Raw genomic sequence first — 5,639 nt, 5'->3', positions numbered from 1 at the left:
CATGCTTCATGGCTGAACTCATAGACTGAGCCAGGGCCTGGTGATCCCTCCGCGTAGACGGGCTTTAGTCACAGGCTGTCTTTGGGATCAATGACCCTGGCCAGGAGATGGAATATGCCGGTTGGTGTGAGCCAGTGGGGCCTACCCCTTGAACTGGAGGCTTCACTTCCTCCAGAGCACATGAGTGTGTGTGCATACATGGAAAGCAGGTGGCTGTTCCAGGGCCAACCGGGGTTCAGTTAGGAAGAGGAAAAGAGGGCTGGGAGATGAGTGGGCAGCTAACAAATATTGCAGTTTTTCTTATCCTTTCCCTCTTCTTCAGAAAGTACAAGGAAGATTCCTCCTATGACCCCATCCCTACCCTGTGGCGAACCAGTTCCTTCTCTCCTGCACAGACAGCCAGGGGCCACTGCTGTCTTTTGTTGCTCGCATCCGTTTGACATCTCCAACTTGTCCAAATGGGGTCCTCCGGGAGGTTTCTCCAAGAAGTCTTCTGGAGACCTCCAACCCTCAGGGAGCCGTCCTCCTCTGAGGACCTCGGTGTCACAAGTTGGCACTCAGTTGACACTTTGTCCCACCATGCTTTCCTACCCCGTGGTGACTGACTCCTCCCAGATGAGTGGACGTTTAGGAGCCATCTTCCTGACCATGCCCCTGACCCCACTCTTGGCCCTTTGCCCAGCAGGCGTCACCCCAGCCTTGGGCTGAGCTGCTCCTCACACCAGCACAGGGCTGGGCACTGGCCTTGCTGCCTAGATCCTCCTGCCCTTTTCCCCCTTAGGGTCTTCACACTTGCTGCGTCTTCTGCCTGAAAAGTTCTTCCCAGCGCTGGAGCTTTCATTTCCATTAGAGCCTAGTGCACATGTCACTTCTTGGTGAGGCCCCTCACCACCAAAGAAAGCCATATTTCTTTGATTCTTTGTCTCAGCGCTTATGTTTCCTTCAGACACTTTCCACAATGTGCAGTTGCTTCATGTGTGAGAATGCTGTCCCACAGAGGCTGGGGCCATGGCTGCCACATTTACTCTTTTATCCCCAGAGCCCACAGCAGGTGAGACAATCAACTTTCATTGAATGGACGACTGAGGGTAAGTGTTAGTAAGCCTGAAATCCAGCATGAACTCGGGGTATCCATGTGACAACTGCTGCCCTTTATCCTCCCTCCTTGTCTCTGTCCATTGGTCTATTGTGGTTTCTGTTTGAGTCCCGGTGAACATCCCTGTTCCGGCTGGGCCTGGAGCCACCCTCTGAGTCACAGCCTGCCTGGTGGGGGTTCCAAGTTCCCCGCTAGCTGTGCCAGTCTCTGCACTTCCCCAGGAAGTGGCCTCAGCTCCTGCATCTCGAGCTTGTCAGCACCCTGAGAGCATCTGGTTCTATGGGTGTGATGAGGACAAGGTGCTTCCCCCCATTCATTGCTTCCACACCAGCCACACCTGGGAGGCCAGACTGATGTCTTCATCTGTTTATCTCTCTTCCTCCTTGAAACTGCGCGACCCCCAGCAGCCCTCCAAGCAGAGGTCTTACACTAGCCCAGCTAAACTCTCCCTTTCTTCCTCTCTTCTCTCCCCTTCAAGGGCCTTGTCCTTGCTTCGTCACCCCCACTTCCCCTCCATGTCAGAGCCAGGGATAGTAACAGCCACAGCCCTCGTGAGCCCTCTCTGTGCGCCAGGTGTGCTGCAGGCATATCCATGAACGAGCCCAGGTGAGTGCTCTTCTCCCCCTCTCACAGATGAGGAAACTGAGGCAGGCACAGGTTGGGAAGTGAGCTGTGTTTGTTGGCCAGGACTTCTTTTGACTGGTGACTACATGGTCCAGGCTGGCTCATCAAAGGGTGTTCCTGTGAGTGGCCTGCCACCAGTGGGGACCGACGGGGTTCCCCTAGTGCTGCCAATGAGAGCGGTGGATGCCTCCACGTGGAGTCCCGTCAGTAGCCCAATATTCCTGACCTCTCTTCTCCCAAGGGGATAGGTAGGATGAATGATTTTGCTGATAGGTGAATTTGGGAGAAGAAACAGGTCTCAGGAACCCTCATCTTTTTCTCCCGCCTGCAGGGTGCCTGGGTTGCTACTGTTCTTGATCACAGAGTGAGCCAGGAGAGTGGCAGCCTCCCTCCCCTGCCTGAGCTGCCCTGGAGCAGGACTGAGAGGGTTCAGGGCTGCGGGAACAGAGTAGGTGATTTGTCGAGTTCTGGGGTTCGATATCAGAAGGCCCAGGTGCTTGCAGCTCTCAGCCCTATTCCCCCAAATCAGCTTTCTCAGCTGCTAAGGCGATATTTCGGTCTCTCCTCCTCTTCACTTCTCTCTCTTCACCATTGTTAGGACCTAGCAGGCAAGAGAAGGCCATTTACCGGGCCCCCTCCAGCCCTAACCCACAGCAATGAGGAGGTGCCAGGGGTTCAACGGGGCTCTCTGACCCCTCCCAGGCCACCTCAGGGGGTGCTTGGGTGCCATCTCAGAAGCCTCTCCTGGTGACAAACCATTTTGGAGGGTGGTGTGCTGCCAGGCGAGAGAAATGAGGGATTTGGGATAGGGTTGCCAGAAAAAACACAGGGTGCTTGCTTAAAATAGAATTTCAGTTAAACAATGGGTAATGTTTTTAGTATAAGTATGCCTCAAGTATAGCACAAAACATAATATATTAGAAAAATTACTCATTGTTTACCCAAAATTTGAATCTAACTGGGCACCCAGCATTTTCATTTGCTAGCCCTAGTTTTGTTTGGCAACCCTAGTTTGGATAGGGTCTGGATGTTTTTCAAGCATGACGTAGGGAGAGGAGAGGAGATAGGGTCCCTATGTCTCTCAGAAGGCCTGCAGCTGTCAGTAAGAAAACCCCAAGTCAAGGGGCATAGTCAGTGAGGAAATTTATCGTCGCTCATAGCAAGGAGTCCAGGGCCAGGCAGGTTCCCCCCTCAGGCTCCAGAGCTCCAGCTCTACCCACCCCGAGGCTCTCTCAGCTCTGTCCCTGGGATGCCCACCCCCAGGGTGCAGCATCCAGATGTGGGTGCGATGGCCCAGCCCCCCTGCAAGGAGCCCTGTCCCTGTGGCCCTCCGGTAGGCTTGAGGAGGGTGGGTGCCTGAATGATTTGGGGTCTCCAGCTCTGAAGGAGGGAGGAGGTTGAGATGACACCTGCCTTTCCCCTTGGGGTGGGTTTTGGTGGAGGTGGTGAGCTCTAAGATCGCCCTCTACTCCATGGAAGCTTCCAGGACACAGCAGCACCTGCAGGCGCATGTCTTCCTTTTCCAGTCAGTGTTTCTCTGAGCATCCTGGGCTGCCAGTTTCAGATTCCAGGCACTGAAAGACCCTCTACAAATGTTTCCCTGCTTCAGGTGCTCATGCCTGCCACCCCACCAGGATTGACCCGTGTTCCCCTGTCTCTGTCTTCTGCTGGGAGCACATCTCCTCCACTGGTCTGTAAGTTCCTCTCTGAGGAAAGTGCCCTGTATCCCCATGCAAGCATTTCCAGGAGCCCTACGAATCTGCATTGTTACAGAATCTGTGAGAGGTCCCTGTGGACATGCCCAGCCACCCCAGGCGACAGGTGTTGGTGCTGCCATCTCTCTCCCTCCCTCTGCACACCAAGCACTGGTTCTCCCCTGTTCCTAGCACACAGCCTGGCACACGACAGATGTCCAACTGTTAACTGAGTTGTCCCGAATAAGCCTAGTGGCAGGAGCCTGGGCTGGCTGGGGATTGGGGGTCCAAGGCCACAGCCACCCTCAGATCTGTCCCAATCGATAGGTCAGACAGTGGGCTGGGGTGGCCCTTTAATCGAGGGCAGGGGAGCGTCAGGCCGAGGCCAGAACATTCAGACTAAAGCTGCTTGAGCCTGACAGAGCTGGGAGCAAGGCCTGCTGGGGAGGTGCCTGGAAGGAGCTGTGATTTGAAGCAGCTCCCTTGGCGTAAGCTCTGGGCTTCTGCAACCCTGCAGAGCTCCTGTCTCTAAGCCCTGGGTAGGGCTTAGAGGGTGAGGCCCCAGCTTTGTGACCTTGGCTCCTGCTGAGAAGGGTGAGGAGGTGAGGGAGGCAACTGCCTCCCCTCCGGTATCTGCTTTAGTTCAGACCCGGGAGCCATGAGTATTCTCCAGCAGGATTCAGTTTGATGAACACTTGCTTAGAGCCTCGTCTGTAGCAGGGTAGGATATCTCTCTCATGGGGTGCAATGCCCACATTTCTGCAGTATCAAATGCCAAGAATCAGGTTAAATATTTTGTGTATCTTTATCTCTTTTAACCTCATGACATCCCTGTGAGGTAGGTATTATTCTTATCCTTGTTCTCATTTTTCAGATGAAGAACCTGAGGTTCCAAGAGGTTCGATGACCTCACAAGCACATGGGCAATGCAGAGCAGTGTGGAGGCCCCAGAGAGGGGAGCAGAGTGGGGCTGCTCCTGGGGGCCACTGCTACTGCTGAGACGTGGGGAGGAGGCCTAGGGGCAACCCCGAGGCCATGGAGCAGATGGCCTGTGTAGCAGTGGTTGTCAGATGGGACAGTGTGACTGTCTGACTGTCCTGGCATCATGGTAGTCCTGGTCTGGGGGTCTGGGGAAAGGACAGGCCAATGTTTTCATGGGGGGCAGGCTGTTTGGACACTGCTGCTTCCCCGGCCAGCATATGCATTGATTCTTTTTCCCATTTGGCTCCCACAGGGCCTGATAATGGAATTGAAGAAATCTGAATGAATTGTCTGATGCATCATGACTAAGCTTGGAATGTGCCAACTGTCCCCCAGGAGTGGCCCTTGGACAGCAGAGCTGGCGTGCCAGGACTCTGCATGCAGGAATGAGGCCATGCTCCGGGAGAGACATCAACAGAGTTGCTCTGGAGTTCCAGAAGTGCTTGGAGGGTGTGGGCAGTTGTCACATGAATCTGTGGCAATAGCCTGTTGGCTTTCTGGTGAAGGAGTGGTGGCACAGTCCGCTGCCGTGCCTCTGGTGGTAGGTGGACAACTCAGTCCACACAACCTTCTTCATTTCTGGTCGGCTTTGGATACTCCCAAGCTTTGTCACTGATCTCATTTTGACTTACCAGGAAGCTCCACATCTTGGTCTTTGTTAATTTCATGGAGGCTTGCAGGATAATTCTCACTTTATTTCCACGAACACTCCATTTCAAGTATGTTCAGGAAGCTTTTCATCACCTCTTTTGGGCCTCCATTTCCCTCCCACCTCCTTCCTACATCTGTTCCTCTCTAGGGTGAATGGTTTCAATTTTATCAACGTTTTTTCCTGTGGCTGTATGTTTAGGTCCTTTCCCCATGCTGATCACCAAGTGTAAGATTTATTTATATCCTACCTGACTTATACTCTTTAAAAATCAGGTGCCCATAATAATGACAGTAGCTAAGAGCTTTTATTGAGCTCAAACTATCCACATACTTCATGTTCATTTTCTCTTTTAATCTCACAATCACCTTTTGAAGTCGATATTGTTACCTCCCACTTTATCAGTGTGGACACTGAGATTCTGGAAGGTTAAATACCTCCCTTGCTCAAAGTTACATAGCAAATGAAGAGTACAGCTGGCATGAGACCTAGGAATCTAGGCTCTGAGGCCCTGCACCCTGCTACTCAAAGTATGGCCCAGAGACTAGCGGCACAGGCAGCCACCGGGGCCTTGTGAGAACTGCTGACTCTCACG

General features: G+C 53.2%; 1 long non-coding RNA gene across 1 annotated transcript; it reads left to right on the top strand.

The window, feature by feature from the left end:
• The first annotated feature begins 962 nt into the window (after window positions 1-962).
• LOC115832288 lies at window positions 963-5,291 on the top strand. Its single transcript, XR_004027703.1, has 3 exons — window positions 963-1,088; window positions 1,575-1,702; window positions 4,649-5,291. It is a non-coding gene; the product is annotated as an uncharacterized LOC115832288 (long non-coding RNA).
• The last annotated feature ends 348 nt before the right edge of the window (window positions 5,292-5,639 follow it).

The sequence above is a fragment of the Nomascus leucogenys genome, chromosome 3 (genome assembly GCF_006542625.1).
Source record: "Nomascus leucogenys isolate Asia chromosome 3, Asia_NLE_v1, whole genome shotgun sequence".
NCBI classification, from domain to species: Eukaryota; Metazoa; Chordata; class Mammalia; order Primates; family Hylobatidae; genus Nomascus; species Nomascus leucogenys.
The sequence above is the reverse complement of the archived record's forward strand: the minus strand, read 5'-3'. Positions and strand labels throughout refer to the sequence as shown.